This window comes from Aotus nancymaae, unplaced genomic scaffold (genome assembly GCF_030222135.1).
Source record: "Aotus nancymaae isolate 86718 unplaced genomic scaffold, 86718_ANA_hifiasm-v0.15.2.pri h1tg000011l, whole genome shotgun sequence".
NCBI lineage: Eukaryota > Metazoa > Chordata > Mammalia > Primates > Aotidae > Aotus > Aotus nancymaae.
This window is the reverse complement of record NW_026988422.1, coordinates 53,937,768-53,958,944: the sequence shown is the minus strand read 5'-3', so window position 1 is coordinate 53,958,944 and position 21,177 is coordinate 53,937,768. Positions and strand designations below refer to the sequence as shown.

At 44.0% G+C, this 21,177-nt stretch overlaps 1 protein-coding gene across 7 annotated transcripts in view; it reads left to right on the top strand.

Annotated features, from left to right (window-relative positions):
- The window catches only part of SLC8A3 (solute carrier family 8 member A3), a 144,320-nt gene that overhangs the window by 29,069 nt on the left and 94,074 nt on the right, over nt 1-21,177 (top strand). Inside the window, exon 1 of one of the 7 annotated variants that reach the window (XM_012438226.3) lies at nt 5,319-5,394. The exons of the other annotated variants lie outside the window; for them this stretch is intronic. The gene's annotated coding sequence lies outside the window, so the exon portion shown is untranslated. Of the gene's footprint in view, nt 1-5,318; nt 5,395-21,177 lie in introns of those variants that run through there. 7 annotated transcript variants of the gene reach the window in all.

The following is a 21,177-nucleotide window of genomic DNA, read 5'->3' as shown; positions in this document are numbered from 1 at the left end:
CTGGGACAATAGACTGGAGAATGGGAGAAATAGCCACTTTGGAGGCCCCAGCCTTGTCAAATGCATCAAGCTGACCACAGACTCTACAGCCAAGATTCAGCTGGCTTCTGCTCAGCTCAACAGAAAATATTCCGAGTGAATGATGTCAGTAGCACATATCTCAAGGCCACCAGGGTCATTTCTCCCCCCTTACTTTTTTCTTGTCTGTCATCTCCAGGATATTAGTGTCAGAAGATAATCTTCTGTCATTTTCAGGTACACTATTTGGGTACTGAGTCACTTTCAAAGCCTCTTTCTGGGTTTGGATTTCCAGAGCAGCCTGTGCTGTAAAGCAAGACAGAAAGCTTCCCTGCCACTCATGCCTCCAGGGATAGAATGACAGCACTCCCGAGGCTCTCCCTCCCCACCCCTTTCCTGCTGGACAGCTGATATGTTGGACTTAGCAGGAGCCAGCAGGCACCCCCTCTTTATCCTAGGAGCTGCAAACTTGATGCCTTTCCAGGAACTCCCCGGAAGCTGGAGTATCCTCATCTACAGGTGGCACAGTGTGTGACTCTATCTGGTGCTCATGTACCAGGGCAAAGGACTAGGGTGGAAAATAGGGACCCTCCTTTTATATCAGTTCCAGTCAATGAGTAGTGGCCATCCAGGGGGCCATCTTGGAAAGGACTTGTGAGGCTATATCTGGGCTCAGCTGCAGATGTGAGAAGAAAAGGCCAAATATTTGCCAGTCCTAGTCCTGGAATTCAAGATAGAAAGAACTGTGTGGAGTGGAGTAAAGAATCTAGGAGTCTCCATTTCACTGAGATGCATAAAATGAAATTATTGTCACCATTTCTTTAATACTGGGCCAATCTTAATGAGAAAATCCTTTCTGAGTCACTCTTTTCTTTATCTTACATATAACACAAAAGCTTTTTCTATTCCCTGGAAGAATCCACAGGGACAGAAATTCTTGTTGGACGTGTGAAGCAGGTAATTTCCTTTTCAGACTGGAATCTTCCAGAACCTCTGCTAACTCAGTGAGTTTCATACACTAGACTAGTGGTTCTCAAGCCAGCTCCTGCCACAGGCCTTTTTCATTGTTTGCCCCTCCGCATAGAACCCATGTTTTAGATTAGCAGCTGATAATTGGATTTCTATTTTTTTCTCATAAAATACAGCAAAAGATAACTAGAGACACTATGATGAGTTAATGTAATTATAACCAAAGCAGAGAGAAACAACATTTTAATTAACCTGTGTGGACTGTTGGAAGAATATGGACTTTCTATTTTGGGGGTTGACTAGAGAGAGAAATGAACACAGCCAAGGGCCGACTGTCAGAGGACATTCAACTGATGTAAAATGCTTTGAAAATACTGGGCACTCATTGTTCAAAATTGTTTTTAATGATGGTAACTCCATAGGGAGATCAGAACATTCTGGAAAGAAGGGGCACAACTTTGGTTACCTGGGCCTTACCCCTGTCGTTCAGGCCTCCGAGAAAGCTTACTGTTGTTGTTGCTATGTTTCTTACATAATAAAACTTCTAATATTCATATAAAAACATAGAATTGCACTTTTAAAAATACAAGGATTTTGTCATACCCTTAGTGTTACTATGATCACTTGACTCAGAGTCTAAGAAATATTAAGTAATTTACCTGAGAACACAGAGTTTTTAGGGATATCAAAACCTTGATCTTCTAATACCACATATTCTCACTCATATGTGGGAGCTAAAAATATTGAGCTCAAAAAAGCAGAGAGTAGAATTGTATTTATTAGAGAATGAGAAGGAAGAGAGGGGGATAGAGAGAGGTCGGTTAATGGATACAATGTGAAGTTATGCAAGAGGAATAAGTTCTGGTGTTTTGTAGCATTATAGGGTGAATATGGTTAACAGCAATTTAGTGTATATTCTTAAAAAGTCAGATAACAGGATTTGAATGTTCACAAAGAAATGATAAATATTTGGCTGGGTATGGTGGCTCATGCCTGTAATCCCAGCACTTTGGGAGGCCAAGGCGGGTGGATGGCTTGAGGTCAGGAGTTCCAGAATAGCCTGACCAATGGTAAAACCCTGTCTCTATTAAAAATACAAAAAATTAGCCTGGCACAGTGGCGCACACCTGTAGTCCTAACTACTTAAGAGGCTGAGGCAAGAGAATCGCTTGAATCTGGGAAAGAGAGGTTTCAGTGAGCCAAGATCATGCCACTGCACTCCAGCCTGGGTGACAGAGTAAGACTCTGTCTCAAAAAACAAATAAATAAAAATAAAATAAATGGTAAATATCTAAGGTGACAGATATGCTAATTACCCTGATTTGATTACACTTTGTATATGTGTGTTAAAATATCGCTCTGTATCCGTACATATATATAATTATTATGTGTCAAATAAAAATAAAAGGAAAAAATCATTTCACTGTACCTACAAAACATAAATTATGTAGTCATTAAGAATGTTTTAGCCAGGTGTGGTGGCTCACACTTGTAATCTCAGCACTTTGGGAGCCTGAGGTGGGCAGATCGTGAGGTCAAGAGATCGAGGCCATCCTGGTCAACTTGGTGAAACTCTGTCTCTACTAAAAATATAAAAATTAGCTGGATGTGGTGGCACATGCCTGTAGTCCCAGCTACTCAGGAGGCTGAAGCAAGAGAATTGCTTGAACCTGGGAGGGGGAGTTTGCAGTGAGCCAAAATTACACTACTGCACTCCAGCCTGAGCAACAGAGTGAGACTCCATCTCAAAAACATAAAAAAAAAAAAAAGAATGTTTTAAATTATATCTAAGGGTGTGATAAAATTACAGTGTAAGATTATGTTTGAAAATGTGCATAACACAGTTGAGAAACAGTGCAAACAACTGAGTCCTAAGTAGACTATACCTTTCCTACTGCATAACACTTTTCTGGCCTGTTGCTTTGAGGGATTTTGCACCCAGCCATGGTGAGTGGTTAGCAGAGGCAGCCACTGTCGCATGTGCAGTGGCTATGGGAGCTGTATCTGTCGTTCAGCTGGGTGTGGAGTGGAAGGGCTGCATGCTGTATTAACGCATTAAGATCCTCGAAGAGTGATTTCTTTTGGGAAGTGGGACTGACAGTCTGGATGGTGAAAAGACAACATTTAACCTTTTATTTTATACTTTGTGCTGTTTTAAATTTTTAACATGAGCATGCATTTCTTTAATAACAAAAATACAAGGCCGAGGCGGGTGGATCATGAGGTCAAGAGATCGAGACCATCCTGGTCAACGTGGTGAAACACCGTCTCTCTACTAAAAATACAAAAAATTAGCTGGGCATGGTGGCGCGTGCCTGTAATCCCAGCTACTCAGGAGGCTGAGATAGGAGAATTGCCTGAACCCAGGAGGCGGAGGTTGCGGTGAGCCGAGATCGCGCCATTGCACTCCAGCCTGGGTAACAAGAGCGTAACTCCGTCTCAAAAAAATAAAAAAATAAATAATAATAATAATAATAATACAAAAATAAATTTAGCCCTAGATCTTCTGCCTAGATCTTCTAAATTGCATATTCTATCGTGTTACACATTTTAGCATAAGAATAAGGTTATGAAGCTGAAAGTAGCAGGCTTCCTTTCCCTCAAATGGAGGAAGCTAAGAATGCATTCCACATTTCTTCCTTAAGGAGGTGCCTTCTTTCCTTTTAACACAGGGGCAACTAGGCCCAGGGGATTTGGCAAGGACCATATAAAGTCCTTAATGCCCAACTCAGAAATCTGGATTCTCCATCCTTGACTGCTGGCTCCGAACCACCCTTGAGGATTCTTGTTTGTGTCACTTCATCACCAGAAACTACTGACAGATGATGCTTTGTCCTGCTGCCTGGGGAACAGGGCAAGGCTGACTCAGGACCATGTTTTCAGATCAGGGAGCTTCCTTTGATTCCGTGTCCATGGTGTCCCAGGGCAGTCAGGATCAAGGGCTAGAAGGGGCAATGATAAGATGAAAGCAGGAGGGGCTCAGCTGCGGCCCCTGGAGAGCCTATGCCAGCCCTCCTGACCAAGGAGCCGAGAAGCAACAGGAGAGCAGAGGCAGTGGGGTGAGCATCCATCACTCAGTGTACAATCAGCAGACATTTGGGGAGCTCATACTGTGGACTGATCACAGGGAAGAAAGGCATAGTCCCTGTCCTCAGGGAGGTCACAGTCATTGAGGAAGACGTGCACATGCGCTAGCTGCTATAGAAGGGGGAACCACTGAGGGCTGTGGCCACACAGAGGCAATACCCACTCCTTGTTTTTTCTGGGTGGGGAGGATTCAGTTTGGTGTCATTAGAAGTGACTTGCACACCCCCCTCCTCCAGTCAATTCCAAAAGACTTGTTAAGCAGCAATGATGAATTAGCTTCAGCTTGTGGGGAACACACAGAGGGAAGTAGAAGGTGGCCTCAGGAGTAGGTTCTACTCCATGCAAGCTGTATCCTTAGACCAGAGCATCACCCGATTATTCCCCATTTCTAGTAAAGGTGCCTCACACACCACTGGGACACAGTTTATGCCAGCTGAATAAATGAATGCATGAGTGAATTCCTGGCACCTCTTCTGCTTGTGTGCCACACCAGGTTGCAGCAAGCCCAGGGACACCTGGGACTGGAATGTGGCTCTCAGGCATGAGGACCAGGGAGCACCCACCGTTCTGCATTCTTCAGCCCTTCCTCCTCTCCTGTCCCAGTTTTAGCAAGATCCACAGAGCCCTCTGAGCACTGGCAACCCTGAGCCTCTCCACAACCTGACCCCTGCCCAGCCACCAGCTCTTCAGATGGTGTTTCTGTACTGCTCAGCTACCTCTGAGCCTGGGTTGCCTTTGATGCTCAGGAGACACTCTGTAATTCAATTAAACCTTCTCTCCAGGGAGCATGTAATTATGTCCTATCTGGGCCTTGTAATGACAGCCCCCTGCCACTGCACAGGGAGTTGCCCTGCTCAGCTGCCCAGAACCTTTCCCTGGGAGGGAACTAATCTGCTTAGCCCAGATTGGACGCAGTTCTGTGCAGCACTTTCTTGAATGCCTCTGAAATGAGTCCTCGCTGGCAGAACAGACCCTCTTTGGGGGAAGTGAGGGCTCTCTCAGTCCTGCTCTACTCTTTGCCTTACAGATCCATCTGCCCAGGATTGTTCTTGGATGTGTGGGAGGCTGAGAGAGCTCCCGTTTCTTCTCATGGCTAAATCCCTGGGTCACCCCAGTCCTCCTGGGTGATTAGAAGGGAGAGGGAAAAAACAAAACTAAAGGTGTGTTTTTTATTTTATTATTATTATTATTTTTGCCTGTTTTCTATGTTGTCTTCGGGGGAGAGGGTATAAGATTGATTGACAGAGTGGGCAGAGTAGGCACACTTCCCTCACAAATTCATCATTTGAATTCCTCGGGTAAGGTGTTCAAATTTCTCTGGTAAGTGCTCAGATTTCTCTGGTAAGATGCTCATGAATTGGTGGGGGTGTGGGGAGGGGGTGGAAAGTGTGCCTGCTTTGTCTGAGCTTTGGGAGAAGTTGGCTTCATTCTCTGCATGACTTTCTTTGCTCCTTTGGGCTTCATTTCTGTGCAGTGTAGTCTGACACAGACACCGCTCAGGGAGGAGGTGTTGCTGCCCACGTCCTACGCCACTGGGAACCAAGAGCCCAGGTTTACTTGAGCCCTCTTTTTGAGGAACCCAAATGCTTCCTTTTTTTTTTAATGTGAGATCTGCCCCAAAATGCCATTGGCAAGCTGTACTGGGTTGAATAGTGTCCTTCCTCCACCCAAATGTATGTCTACTCCAAACCACGGATATGACCTTGTTAGGGCTTTTGCAGGTGTGACTATTAATAGTTATGATGAGGTTGTGTTAGATTAGGGAGAGCCCTAGATCCTATGGCTGATATCCTTACAAGAAGGCCATGTGATGACGAAGACAGAGAATAGAGCGAGGCAGCCAAGGAACTCCAAGGATTGCTGGGAGACACCAGAAGCTTGGAGAAAGGCATGGAACAGATTCTCCCCTCGGACCTCTAGAATGAATCAGTCCTGCTGATACCTTGCGTTTGGACTTCTACCCTCCAGACCTGTGGGGGAGAATACGTTTCTATTGTTTTTAGCTACCGCGTTTGTGGTGATTTGCCACAGCAGCCACAGGAAACTAATCCATGCGATCTGCACAATGCCTACTCCAGCCTTCCATAGTGAGTCAGGGGCCTCACAATTATTGCCAGAGGCTGAGAGAAGAGCGACCTCTGTGCTGTCTGTCCCTCAGGACTCTGTCCCATAGCTCTCAAGGCAGGAGCAGGCCAGAGCTCATTCAACAACTTTGTTATGTAGGGGCTCCAGCTGTAACCCTTTTGCATTCCTGTTTGCAAGTAGATAAGGGTCAAAAAATGAATGGCCACTTTCTCTAAGCCACATAACTCAATCTATTTACTTTATTAACAGCTGTTATAATGACCTTTACTTCTTTTAATCTCCTTAGTGCTGATTCCTTGATAGTTTTTTTGTTTTGTTTTTTTGAGACAGAGTCTTGCACTGTCACCAGGCTGGAGTGCAATGGTGCGATCTCGACTCACTGCAACCTTCGCCTCCCAGGTTCAAGTGATTCTTCTGCCTCAGCCTCCTGAGTAGCTGGGATCAGAGGTGCCTGCCATCATGGCTGGCTATTTTTTTGTATTTTTAGTAGAGAAGGGGTTTCACCATGTTGGCCAGGCTGGTCTCGAACTCCTGACCTTGTGATCCACCCACATTGGCCTCAAAAAGTTCTGGGATTACAGGTGTGAGCCACCAAACTTGGCCAGATAGTTCTTTTTTTTTTTGAGATGGAGTCTCTGTTGCCCAGGCTGAAGTGCAGTGGCGTGATCTCGGCTCATTGCAACCTCTGCCTCCTGGATTCTTGGAATTCTCCTGCCTGAGCCTCCCAAGTAGCTGGGACTACAGGCACACACCTCCATGCTTGGCTAATTTTTTTGTATTTTAGTAGAGACAGGGTTTCACCATGTTGCCCAGGCTGGTCTCAAACTCCTGAGCTCAGGCAATCTGCCCACCTTGGCCTCCTAAAAGTGCTGGGATTACAGGCATGAGCTACTGCGCCCAGCTGGCCAGATAGTTCTTAAACAACTTCCCAGAGGTTCCAGCCTAGGCAGGAGCAGCCATGAGCTGCATTGCTCGTTTCTGCTTTTTGACCCTTTCAGTGGTTGAACTCTAGGCTATGGAAAACAAGGCCCCACTGTGTCATTACGAGTCATTTTGTGACTAGGGAGACAAAAAAGGGACTATTCTCCAAATCCCGTCTCCCTCTGGAGTTCCTCAGTGCCTTAAAGCTTGTCCTGAGCTGCAGGTGTGTTACCTGCTTATCCTGAAACACAGATATGTTACCTGCTTTCCACTGCAAAGAGAGGCAGGCCTGGCTGAGGCACAACTGAAAATGTCATGGCCAACCTAAGGGCAGCCGAGGGCATGGCTGTCCGTGATGAGGGGACAGCAGCACTGATAGGAGGGTAGGAGCCATTGAGTTAATGTCAGGGAGCTGGAAGACAGAAGTTTGCCTCATCATTGCCACAATAAAATCACCATAACATACATCTGCATTTAGCCCTTCCTCCTCTCCTGTCCCAGTTTCAGCACAATCCACAGAGCCCGCTGAGCACTGGCAACCTGAGCCTCTCCATAGCCTGACCCCTGCTGGGGTACCAGCTCTTCAGAGGTGTTTCTGTACAATAACAGAAGTGTGAAAGCAATGATGTGAGTGGAAGCCCACATACACACAGGGGGTAATAGAGCAGCATGATTAGATACGTGGCCCTGTTATCACACAGGCTGATTTGGAGTCCCAGCTACTTGTTGGTGACCTGACCTACAGTAAGTTATCTAACCTTTCACTTTACTCATTTATGTAACATGGCTAATAATAGCACCTACCTTATAGGGTTATTATGAGGATTGAATACAATTATGAAATATAAAAACAGTTAGCATAGTGCCTAGTCTAAATTCCTCACCAGGGGTATGATGTGCTGGTTATTAGTTAAGTAATTAGTATCCTGGACATGTCACAGCCATTTGACCTATCTGGGCCAGCGTTTTGCTCAGGTTCCCCCGTCAGTAATTGTATTCACTCCCCAATCCCAAGATTAGCTTTCAGGAAGAAACAGTTGATCTAAAGATAGAAAGTCAGCGTACTGTCTGGAGGAAGGTAGAGGGAAATGTCATTATCTGGGTTTTCTTTGACGATGTCAGGGAACATGACAGGCTGCTCCCCGAAGAGAGAGCAGCCCCAGGCCAGGGCAGAAGGTGACCTTGAGGTTGACTCCTCTGCATCCTGATGTGGACTTTATTGGACTTGTTTTGGAGATGAAGGGAAAGAAAGATGGAATGTAGAAAGTTGAAGGAGACTAAAAGAAGTGCGAGGAAGAAGGGCTGGGAGGAGGATGGGCAAAGTCTTTCTGGTCTCAAGGATAATTACATGTGAAATCACTTGCCAGTGGGACGCTGGGGCTGGAGCAGCTGCAATAATTACAGTACAGGCTGCAGAGGGCTCTTGGGCATGTCTCTGAGCAGCCTGTAGGCAGCACTGAGGTCTCTCTCGCTAGACCTGTCTCCCATACCCCATAGTACACGCACCATCCACCCTGGGGCCTGTTGATGATCCAGAAGCTTAAACAGAACAATTACAGCTTCAGAGTGGAACCATATCTCTGGGCTCCTGTGATGAAAACCACAAGCCTGTCAGGCTGGGACTGCTTCACGTGGAGGGCCCTGCTCTTAATGGCCCAGTGATCTGGAGCAAGCCCTGCAACTCTCCCGTAGTGCTGTGGATGGTGCTGCCTCTCCCCACGCACCCCCAGAAGAGGAAGTTCAGTAACTAAGAAATTAACTCTGCTCCAGCCTGATGCTGGTTTTCCCAATTAGGGACGTATATCTTTCTTTTTTATCCCTATATTTGGAGATGAGTCACCCTTGCCTTCATTTTACCTAGGCAAGGCAGTTTCCTGTCACCTAATGAAGTGCTGAAAAATACTGCTATTCATTTAGTACTTCTGTGTGCCAGGAGCTCCAGCAGGTGTCTGACATTTGTGATGTGTGACCCTTACACTAAGCCTGCAGTGGTGCGACCCCAGCCCTGACCACTCTGCCTGTGCTTCCCTTTTCACAACACAGCTTGTCACTAAATCCACGTCAGGAATTTCAAGGTTAGGCTTGAGTTGTGCAGAGCCCTTAACTGAAATTTGCCATGGTTGAGGTATGATTGCAATCACTGGCGTAGCTCTTCCTGGCTCTACACACCTACTTGTCATATTCACACCCTGATCACGACCCCACTCACATCTCTTCCCATTTTATAATTCTTTCCTGTAGAACACTTTGCTGCTGCCGTGCTCCGGTCACGGACCAGTCCTGGTCTAACCACTGGTTAAGCTTTGTGTTGCACATAGCTGGTTGAATCGTATGTATTGCTCTTTGTGTACATCAAAAATATAATAATCATAGTGGCAATCTTCTGTGTTTCATTCAACACCAGGGACCCAGCATTCTTACCTTGTCCCTTTGTGAACCCTGCTGCTCTCAAATCTCCACTAGCTATTTCCTGAGCAGAAGGAGATAAAAGGCTGGCTCACACCCACATGTTTTTACTAGTTACAGTTACTGCCACCACTCAAGGCTGAAGAGACTCCCTTTGTGTTAGGGATAAAATCTTAGTCATCGTATCTGAATGTCTTCTGTATTCCCTTCCCCAAAGGAAAAATATGCCCTCTTCTGCCAACCCTCTCCCATGCCAGCCAAACAAGCAAGCAATCAAACAACAAAGAAAAGGTGATATTACAGATGCTGCTCAGCCTGTGATGGGCTTACATTCTGATAAACCCTTTGTAAGTTACAAATATTATAAGTCAAAAATGTATTTATTTCACTTAACCCACAGAACATGATAGCTTAGCCTAGCCTACCTTGACCATGCTCAGAACACTTCTATTAGCCTACAGGTGGACAGAAACATCTAACACAAAGCCTATTTTATAATAAAGTGTTGAATATCTCATATAATTTATTAAATATTGTACTGAAAGTGAAAAACCAAATGGTTTTCTGGATACCCAAATTATAGCTTCTACTGAATGCATATCACTTCTGCACCATCGTAAAGCTGAAAAATTGTCAGTCGAACCATCCCGAGTCAGGAGTCTTCTCTGTACATGGTATAAAGGAGGAAAGCATCAGCTTTGGAGGCATCAGCTTTTGTGCTGCTTGAACCCTGATTCTGCTGCACTTGCCAATATGCATTCATTTTCTATTGCTGCATAGCTAATTACTAGAAACAACATATTTATTTCTAAGTTTTCATAAGTCAGGAGTCCAGGCGCAATTTAGCTGCAGCTAAGGTGTCAGCTGGGGCTACTGTCTTATCTGAAGCATGGGGGTGGGGGTTCCAGATCAGGTGGTTGTTGGCAAAATAATTTTCTTGCAGCTGTAGAACTCATGGTTTGCCTCTTCAAGGACATGGGGAGAGAGAATCTCTCACCTCTTTTAAAGGGTTCACCTGATTAGGTCAGGTCCACTCAGGACAGTTTCCCCTAAAGTCAAGGCTTAAAAGTCAGCTGATTAGGGACCCTAATTATATCTGCAAAAGCCCTTCAGCTTTGCCATGTAACATAATCGTGGCATATAATCGTTACCATGTTCATAGGTCCCACTCACACCTGAGGGAGGCGATTATATAGGGCATGTTCATCTTAAAGCCACATTAGAATCTGCCTCCCATGCTATTTGACCTCAGGTAAATTGACTAATCTCTTGAAGGTTCAATTTCCTTACCTGGAATAAAAGGACAATAAGATCAGCCACATAGGGCTATGACAAAGACTAAACGAGACAGAATAGGCTGAAAAAGTCTTGCAGATTGTAGACACAAGTATATGACAATTTCCCTCCTACTATTCCTTTTGTTGTTCGCCTATCCTGCAGGCTCTGTCACTTCAACTACCATAGAAAATCTTTCCAAGTGGCCCAAATCACACCCCCAAATAGTCAATTCTCATTGCTCATAGTAGTTATGTTCCATGAAGTTAGCACAAACACCAAATTGGTGAATACTAAAGTGTTGCTCCTGGAGGAAATACAGGCTGCTGGCCACAACATTTTCATCAACTGATCAATATATACCTTGTCTTATGTGTGTTTCTGCTTAAAGACGCTTTATTTAATGTATACTGTTGATTCGTTAACTCTGAACTCTCTGCGCAACAGCGGCATAACTCATGCCTCCACGAAGCTTATCTAACACACACATTTCCTCCTCACATCCCAGTCTTCTTGCCCTTAGGATTCAGCACTATGCTTAAGGTCTATTTTCATCAGCTAACCAATCAACACAAACATGTGAAAAACGTAGCACTAAATAGACGGCAAAAAGGACACTTGCTTACAGCATGAAAGCTGGAAGGAGAAGGCAGAGAATCACCTTGTTCCACTTCAGCTGTGCATGTGCAATCAGGTCACTCAGTCATTCAAATTTTATGAATGTACTCTAATATATATATATATATGTATATGTGTATATATATGTGTGTGTGTGTATATATGTATATATACATCGTATATATATGTGTGTGTGTATATATATATATACACGATGTATATATATGTATATGTGTGTGTGTGTGTGTGTGTGTGTGTGTGTATATCAGGCAGGGTTATTTTTTTCCTCAAGTCATTTTTCTAATTATTTTAAGTGAATAGATAGAAGATCTGAAGTAAGGGTCAGGAGCAAGAGCCCTGCTTCTTTTTCCCTTGCTGGGCTTCGTTGGAGAGCCATCATCTCCTCAATACATCTCACAACTCTTCTAGGCATTGGATGAGTTTGCTGCAGATATGAGACCCAAGTTTACCAGTCACTTCAGATTAACAGGTGAAATGTGCTGGAGGAGCCTTTTGAAGACAGGGACTCGGCCCCATTAGCCTCATAGCAGACCTAGATTCCTGCCAAAAATAATTTGGCTGGAACTTCCCAGCCGTGGCATTGTTGACATTACAGATCTTCCACTGTAATGTCAATTGCCATTTTATTCAGCCGAATGCTGGAGAGGTAACGTTCAAGTGGTTAGTGGCTGTGGGTGGGCTGAATAAGATGCCTTTTCCTCCATTTCCTCTGCCTGTGGTGAAGGATTGTAACCAGCTCTGGCTGGCAGGGCTTTGAAGCTCACCCAGAGTGCTCCTGGGGACACCTTCTATGGAGCTTCTCATGCAGACATGCTGTCTTCTGGGCCTTTTTTTCCTTCCTTCCTTCCTCCCTCCCTCCCTCCCTCCCTTCCTTCCTTCTGCTTTAAAACCAGCTGTCCTGGGCCAGGGGCAGCGGCTTACACCTGTAATCCCAGCACTTTGGGAGGCTAAGGAGGGTGGATCATGAGGTCAGGATATTGAAACCATCTTGGCCAACATGGTGAAACCCCGTCTCTACTCAAAATACAAAAATTAGCTATGCGTGGTGGTGTGTGCTTGTAGTCCCAGCTACTCAGGAAGCTGAGGCAGGAGAATGACTTAAACCTGGTAGGCGGAGGTTGCAGTGAGCCAAGATCGCGCCACTGACCTCCAGCCTGGTGACAAAGCGAGACTCCGTCTCAAAACAACAACAACAACAAAATGGCTGCCCTGAGTGCCTGTCGTGGTGCCCCTCATTAGTCCCATTGCAACGGTCCCTCCTGCCTACTCTGCTAACCACAGCTTGTTAGACCACAACAGCAATAGCTGGGTGCTGGGATGCAGCAGCTGGAGGGTCAAAGATGGGGCTGGGGGATAAAGTGTTGGGATGGTTTTCTGGGGCAGGTGAGTTTATATATTTCTTTCATGTCCCCTTCCTCCCACATAGACTTTTACTGCCCCAGAGAGAAACAGAAAACAACGACCTGTTTGACAGTGTGGCTATCTTTGGGCATCAAACCTGCCATCTACGGGGAACCCTCCTGTATAATCAGTCAGCAAAATGGAGCAGGACCCTATGTTTTGTAGCTGAATCAACAGGGCAGCATCTCTAGTGAGGGGGCCAGGGCTTCTATTTCCTTCATTAAAAAACGAAACAGCAGACCTGATTCTGTATTTAGAGATTACACTTAGGTGCCAGTGTGGGTGTGCAGGCACCAGCCACACCCAGTTGGCACCATTGTCTTTTCTCTGCAGTGATGTACTGCATTTGATAATGGAGGTATATGAAATTCAGAGTGATTGGAACTGAAGGTTTAGGAGCTTTGTATAAAATTGATATGTAAGGGATTTGGAAGTAAGTGAGGGATTCTTCCCTAATACTTATTCAATTTTGGAGCCAAATAACTAAGCATTTACAAATAGCCAAAAAAGAAATTGAAACAGGGTTTAATCCAAGAATTTCCATGCCTCACATGAACCACATCTTACAATAAAATTATGCTTTTTCACTTCATACTCAACAAATATGATTTGTGAGTACCTAGTAAGTTCAGGGCAGTAGGCTGAAAGGGGTTGCCAAATGTCTTCATTTAACAAAGTCCAGCTGAGCCCCTACCTATGCCAGTGTTGTGCCTGGACTGTCACATGAAGATTAATGTAAGAGCGTGTCAGACCTTCAAGAGCTTACAGTTTGTCAGGAGACATCAAACAAGTGAGCCAACAAAATGATACTGCCATCTTAGAAATAGTCTGAAATTCAGGGAGTTCATAGTCTTGTTAGGTCAGTGAAACATAAACCTATAAGCATTAAAAAGTAACTGTTGAGGACAGTAACAGAAGAATGTAACTGACAACTGAATGACATAGATTGTGATGACTGTAAAATATCATGAAGAGACCATGATGAGCTGAGGCACTCCAAGAGACTTCTCTTTGGAGGTAGGTTTGGAACCAAATCTTGAAGGTTGAAGTGTCTTTTTTTTTTTTTTTTAGATGGACTCTTGTTCTGTTGCCCAGGCTGGAAGTGCAGTGGCATGATCTCAGCTCACTGCAACCTCTGCCTCCCAGGTTCAAGCGATTCTCCTGCCTCAGCCTCCTGAGTGGCTGGGATTACAGGCATTTACCACCACACCCAGCTGATTTTTGTGGTTTTAATAGAGACAGGGTTTCACCCTGTTGGCCAGCCTGGTCTCAAACTCCTGACCTCAAGTGATCTACTTGGGTTGGCCTCCCAAAGTGCTGGGATTACAGGCATGAGCCACTGTGCCTGGCCTTTTTTTTTTTTTTCTTTTTTCTTTTAAATAGGAAGTTTTCATTTGTTTGTTTTACTTCCTATAAAAAGTATTTGTGTCACATGGCGGTGAATGAAAAGAGAGGCTATGGCAATAGATGGAGAAAGGCTTTTCTATCAGAACCCAACCCTCTAGACTGAATGTATCCTTTCAACCCACGTTGTCTGGGTCCATCCTATGTATTGAGTGCCCTGCCCCCAAAGTGGGGTATGGACAGGAGTCAGACACAGCCTCAGTGCCCGTGTAGCTCACAATCCAGTGGAGGAGATGGACTTAAAACAGATAAGAGTTGAAGCCATGAGATCAATATTCTCCAAGGCCATGGCCATGGTGTCATGAGAACCCACAAGAGGGAATGACTAACTGTGGGGAAGGAGAGGAAGAGGACACGAGTGCAGGGGAAGGGCTCACAGAGGATAAGTAAGCAGTGAGGGGTTGTGAAATCAGTACACACCTGACAGCCGTGTAACAGCTCAGAGCCTGAGTAGAGGGGAATAGAGTTGCTGGTTCTCTGAGGGAAGAGAGGGGTATGGGATTCTGGAACAGCAGCACCAAAATCAGCAGGTTATTGGAGCTGTTTGTGCTCAGGTCAGTTCTGGATGCACAACCAAACCATTCTTCTAGGGATGAGTTATTTCCCAAGAATTACCTGGGAAGCTTAAAAAGTACTGATGCCTGGAACCTACCTCCAGAGAGTCAGATTTCATTGTGTTGACGTGAGGCTGGGGCATTAGCATGTATATACTGATTTCATTGTGTTAACATGGGGCTGGGGCATCAGTATATACATATGTATTTTTTTTAATTTTTTTTTGGAGAAGGAATTTTGCTCTTGTTGCCCAAGCTGGAGTACACTGGCATGATCTCGGCTCACTGCAACTTCTGCTTCCCAGGTTCAAGTCATTCTCCTGCCTCAGCCTCCCAAGTAGCTGGGATTACAGGCATGTGCCACCATGCCTTGCTAATTTTTTGTATTTTTAGTAGAGACGGGGTTTCTCCATGCTAGGTCAGGCTGGTCTCGAACTCCCGACCTCAAGTGATCCGCCTACCTCGGCCTCCCAAAGTGCTAGGATTACAGGCGTGAATCACTGCGCCCAGTCGCATCAGTATATTTTTAAAGCACTCCAGGTGATTCTGATACGTCGCTGTGATTGAGAACCCTTGCCCTAAGCTATCCATCTACACTCCAGGGGTTCTCCTAGGCCCATCCGTTTGTGAGTGTACAGGTGTCTTGAGGTAAAAAATGTGCCAAGGCTCTGGAGCCAAGCATGCCTGGCTCCCTAGTGCCTACTTAGTGACCTTGGGCAAGTTACTAAATAGCCTAAACTTTACAAATCCTTAACTTGTAAAATGTGGGCAATGACAGTACCTCCTCACAGGATTATTATGAGGTTTACACAGAATAATCTCAGCTCATAATAAGCACTGGCACAGGTCTCATGGGCTAAGCCCTCAAAACTTAATGTAACTACAGGCAACAGCCATATGTAAGGAATTTTATGCCACCAAGTCAAAAACTTTGTGAGCACCGCTTAGAAGCAAAAGCCTGTCTCCCACAGCACTCATTTAAGGGGTGGGCGAGCTACAGAGGGAAGAATGAGCCCCACAGGGTAAGCTGCGGGTAGCTCAGGAAAACATTTAAATATTGACCAAACTTATGCCCAAAAATAAAATAATGAAATGAGCACAGCCCTAGACCTAAATACTGATGGTGAGGCAAAGGCAACGAGTTAATTTTGCATCCACTGAGGAAAACTCTAAAACTGTAACTTCTTTTTTAAGGGAGCAGAATAATCTAGACTATATTTAGTCTAAGTCAATACGTAGGACAGAACCTTGCCCTCTAGACTTGATGAGAAAAAAGTAAAATAAGAGAAAGAATAAAAGACCCTTCCACCAAAATACTAACATTCAGATCATGACTTTTCAGTTAGGTCTCCCGGAGAGGAGGTTTCCTCATAAATGAATAGATTTCTCTTCCAGTGCAATCATCAAAAGGTAATACGTGGACTTAAGTGTGATCCCCAAGAGGAAATCAATGACCTTTCTGTGTTTGCCTTTGAGAAAATCAGCCAGTCTATGGTTAAATTGAACACATTTTGTCTCCTCAGTCAAGATTAGTGGGGCCAAGAATACAGTCTTATACTACTTCTAGCAAAGAATTACCTGATGCCTTATTTTATACAAGTTTGCGAAGTTGTATGGAAGTTATACCTTATTCCAAGGAGACCTGATGATTGAATGAAGAATATTTCAGATAAACTAGTAGTTTGTTTACACCATCCACCTCACCATCCCCTACCCTCCGTCTGCTTTCACATAAATTTGAACGATCACAGTCAGTCTGAGTTTCTGAAGGTTTGAAGTTCCTTTTCTGAGTTCTGCAAGAACAGCATCTCCCAAGAGAGCTCAGGGTAGATTGTCTGGGAGAGATTGGAAACCTGCCTGTTGCAGTAACATGAGTCAGTTGAATGGTCACCTTACATATTGGGCCTGCTTCTCCCATTAGGTTTCTGATCAGCCCAACTTGGGTCTCACCCTTTTGATTCCTCTCTCCTGGCTCACATGGGGCTGCATTGGCCGTTATATGCTGGACGTGGCTCTGTGAAACCTGTTGGCCAGTGGATATGGGCTCTGTAGGGTCCTATGACAGGACTCTGGTCACTGGTGCGAGGGAGGCCATTGGGGTCACTGGGGTGGATCTACAGACCCCAGGGATAACAGCTAGGTGGGCACCCTCTTCAGAGAAACAGATTACAAAGTGAAAGAAAGTTACACTGTGAGGTCCGAGAGAGAGCTGATCTAAGAAAGGTTCTGATTCCCTGGGGATGGGAAAGGAAGGTAATATTCCTAAAATGATAGCATTAAGCTTCTGGTAGTATACATTAATGGATTCCTGATATTCATTGCAACTAAACAGTATTTCCTTGGTGCTTCATCCAAAGCCCCACCACTCTTCCCACTAAGTCTGAGGGGAGCTTGTTTTGTCGACAAGTATAAGAGGTTGAAGAAAGACCCATGAACTCTTTTGTCCTACTGAAAAGATCCACAGATGGAAACAAATGCTCCTACTGCATTTATGAACTGCTGTGTTGCAGTACCGCTTCTGCTGTCATGCATGGGCACTGACTAAGCTCCAGAGTCAGAGGATGTAAATCTCCCAGTTGTCATTTATTAGCTACATACACTTCGGCAAGTCACCTAATCCGCAAATTTCAAGCATGTGAATCTTGGATCTTTTATGTGCTAGCTGTGCAGCTTTGAGAAATGTATTTAATGTATCTTTGCCTCCTTTTCTACCCACACAATGAGTATACTAGTGTCTACCATATAACCTTGCAGTAAGGTCTAAAGGGGGTAATACATTCTGAATGCACTTCCCACAGTGTCTGTGCAATGATAAGCTCTTTCCAAATGTTAGTTAAAGCCAATCAACTAACCTACCAACAAACCAACCTCTTAGCCAGTATTGATGGAAGGAGTCTGCGAGAGAATGCATTTAAAACACTTGGCACCATGCCTGACAAGAGTAAGTGCTCAATAAATCAGTCATTGTTATTTTTTTTATTGCATTTTAGGTTTTGGGGTATGTGTGAAGAACATGCAAGATTGTTGCATAGGTACACACATGGCAGTGTGATTTGCCGCCTTCCTCTCCATCACCTATATCTGGCGTTTCTCCCCATGCTCTCTCTCTCCCCAACTCCCCACTCCCCGCTGTCCCTCCCCTATTTCCCCCCAACAGCCTCCAGTATGTGATGCTCCCCTCCCTGTGTCCATGTGTTCTCACTGTTCAACACCCACCTATGAGTGAAAACATGCGGTGTTTGATTTTCTGTTCTTGTGTCAGTTTGATGAGAATGATGGTTTCCAGGTTCATCCATGTCCCTACAAAGGACACGAACTCATTGTTTTTGATGGCTGCATAATATTCCATGGTGTATATGTGCCACACTTTCCCTGTCTAGTCTATGGGCATTTGGGTTGGTTCCAGGTCTTTGCTATTGTAAACAGTGCTGCAATGGACATTCGTGTGCATGTGTCCTTATAGTAGAACGATTTATAATCCTTTGGATATATACCCAGTAATGGGATTGCTGGGTCAAATGGAATTTCTATTTCTAGGTCCTTGAGGAATCACCACAATGTCTTCCACAATGGTTGAACTAATTTACACTCCCACCAACAGTGTAAAAGTGTTCCTATTTCTCCACATGCTCTCCAGCATCTGTTGTCTCCAGATTTTTTAATGATTGCTATTCTAACTGGTGTGAGATGGTATCTCAATGTAGTTTTGATTTGCATTTCACTAATGACCAGTGATGAAGAGCATTTTTTCATGTTTGTTGGCTTCATGTATGTCTTCTTTTGTAAAGTGTCTGTTCATATCCTTCGCCCACTTTTGAATGGGCTTGTTTGTTTTTTTCTTGTAAATCTGTTTAAGTTCTTTGTAGATTCTGGATATCAGCCCTTTGTCAGATGGGTAGACTGCAAATTTTTTTTCCCATTCTGTTGGTTGCCAATTCACTCTAATGACTTTCTTTTGCTGTGCAGAAGCTGTGGAGTTTGATTAGGTCCCATTTGTCTATTTTGACTTTTGTTGCCAATGCTTTTGGGGTTTTGGTCATGAAGTCCTTGCCTATGCCTACGTCCTGAATGGTTTTGCCTAGATTTTCTTCTGGGGTTTTTATGGTGTTAGGTCTTATGTTTAAGTCTTTAATCCATCTGGAGTTAATTTTAGTGTAAGGTGTCAGGAAGGGTCCAATTTCTGCTTTCTGCACATGGCTAGCCAGTTTTCCCAACACCATTTATTAAACAAGGAATCCTTTCCCCATTGCTTATATTTGTCAGGTTTGTCAAAGATTGGATGGTTGTAGATGTGTTATGTTGCCTCCAAGGCCTCTATTCTGTTCCATTGGTCTATATCTGTTTTGGTACCAGTACCATGCTGTTTTGATTACTGTAGCCTTGTAGTATAGTTTGAAGTCTGGTAGTGTGATGCCTCCTGCTTTGTTCTTTTTGCTTAGAATTGATTTGGCTCTGTGGGCTCTCTTTTAGTTACATATGAAGTTTAAGGTGGTTTTTTCCAGTTCTGTGAAGAAGGTCATTGGTAGCTTGGTGGGGATAGCATTGAATCTGTAAATTACTTTGGGCAGTTTGGCCATTTTCACAATACTGATTCTTCCTAACCATGAACATGGAATGTTTCTCCATCTGTTTGTGTCTTCTCTTATTTCGTTGAGCAGTGGTTTGCAGTTCTCCTTGAAGAGGTCCTTTATGTTCCTTGTTAGTTGTATTCCTAAGTATTTTATTCTCTTTGTAGCAATTGTGAATGGCAGTTCGTTCTTGATTTGGCTCTCTTTAAATCTGTTATTGGTGTATAGGAATGCTTGTGATTTTTTGCACATTGATTTTATATCCTGAGACTTTGCTGAAGTTGCTTATCAGTTTCAGGAGATTTTGGGCTGAGACCATGGGGTCTTCTAGATATACAATCATGTCATCTGCAAATAGAGAAAATTTGACTTCCTCCTTTCCTATTTGAATACCCTTTATTTGCTTTTCTTGCCTGATTGCTCTGGCTATAACTTCCAATACTATATTGAATAGGAGTGGTGAGAGAGGGCATCCTTGTCTAGTGCCAGATTTCAAGGGGAATGCTTCCAATTATTGCCCATTCAGTATGATATTGACTGTTAGTTTGTCATAAATATCTTTTATTATTTTGAGATATGTTCCGTCAATACCTAGTTAATTGTGGGTTTTTAGCATAAAGGACTGTTGAATTTTGTTAAAGGCCTTCTCTGCATCTATTGAGATAATCATGTAGTTTTTGTCTTTGGTTCTGTTTATGTGGTGAATTACGTTTATAGACTTGCATATGTTGAACCAGCCTTGCATCCCTGGGATGAAACCTACTTGATCATGGTGGATAAGCTTTTTGATGTGCTATTGCAATCGGTTTGCCAGTATTTTATTGAAGATTTTTGCATCTATGTTCATCATGGATATTGGCCTGAAGTTTTCTTTTCTTGCTGAGTCTCTGCCGGCTTTTGGTATTAGGATGATGTTGGTCTCATAAAACGATTTGGGAAGGATTCCCTCTTTTTGGATTGTTTGGAATAGTTTCATAAGGAATGGTACCAGCTCCTCTTTGTATGTCTGGTAGAATTTGGCTGTGAGCCCATCTGGACCTGGGCTTTTTTTGGTTGGTAGGCTATTAATTGCTGCCTCAACTTCAGACCTTGTTATTGGTCTATTCAGGGTTTCGACTTCTTCCTGGTTTAGGCTTGGGAGGATGCACAGTCATTGTTATTATCACATCAGTATTATGACCATTATCCTCTTCTCTATAGGCTTCTGGTTTTCCTGGCTGTTTACCACAGCAGTATTTCAGAAGAAGCTTTGATCTAACTAAGTCTCTACTGTTTGTGTGTGTGTGTGTGTGTGTGTGTGTGTGTGTGTGACTAGATGCTATAGAGCATCCAGAGAAGTGAGAATTTGGTCCTGCCCTTAAATATCTTATTGTCTAATTAGAGGGAAGTAATCAGATGGAAAGGAAACTAACAATATGCAAAAGGAAACTCACAGTTTGTGTTAAATGCCAGGTGCTCCTGATAGTGGCTTCAGAGAGATCTCATAGATCCTATAGGAGGTCAAGGAGAAAGATGCAACTTGAGCTAAGTTTTTAGGGAAAAGGATGAAAGAATTAGTAATTAACGTACACCTGCATTACCTCCCAGACGCCATATAAAAGTATTCTTACCAAATCATCACAATACCTTGTTGGTAGGTACTATTCCTGTTTTATAGAGGAGGAAAGTGAGGCATAAACACATTAAATAATTTTCCCATAATCTCAAGGTGTGAGGTGGAGCAAGGGCACGAATCCATGGCTCTAAGCCCCTCCTAATGTATCCTGCAGCACATCTGGAATTAATATCAAGAGGAAGGAGGGAGGCAGTGTTCTGCAGGAGTTCAGAGCCATGATGACCCCTCTCGTGTG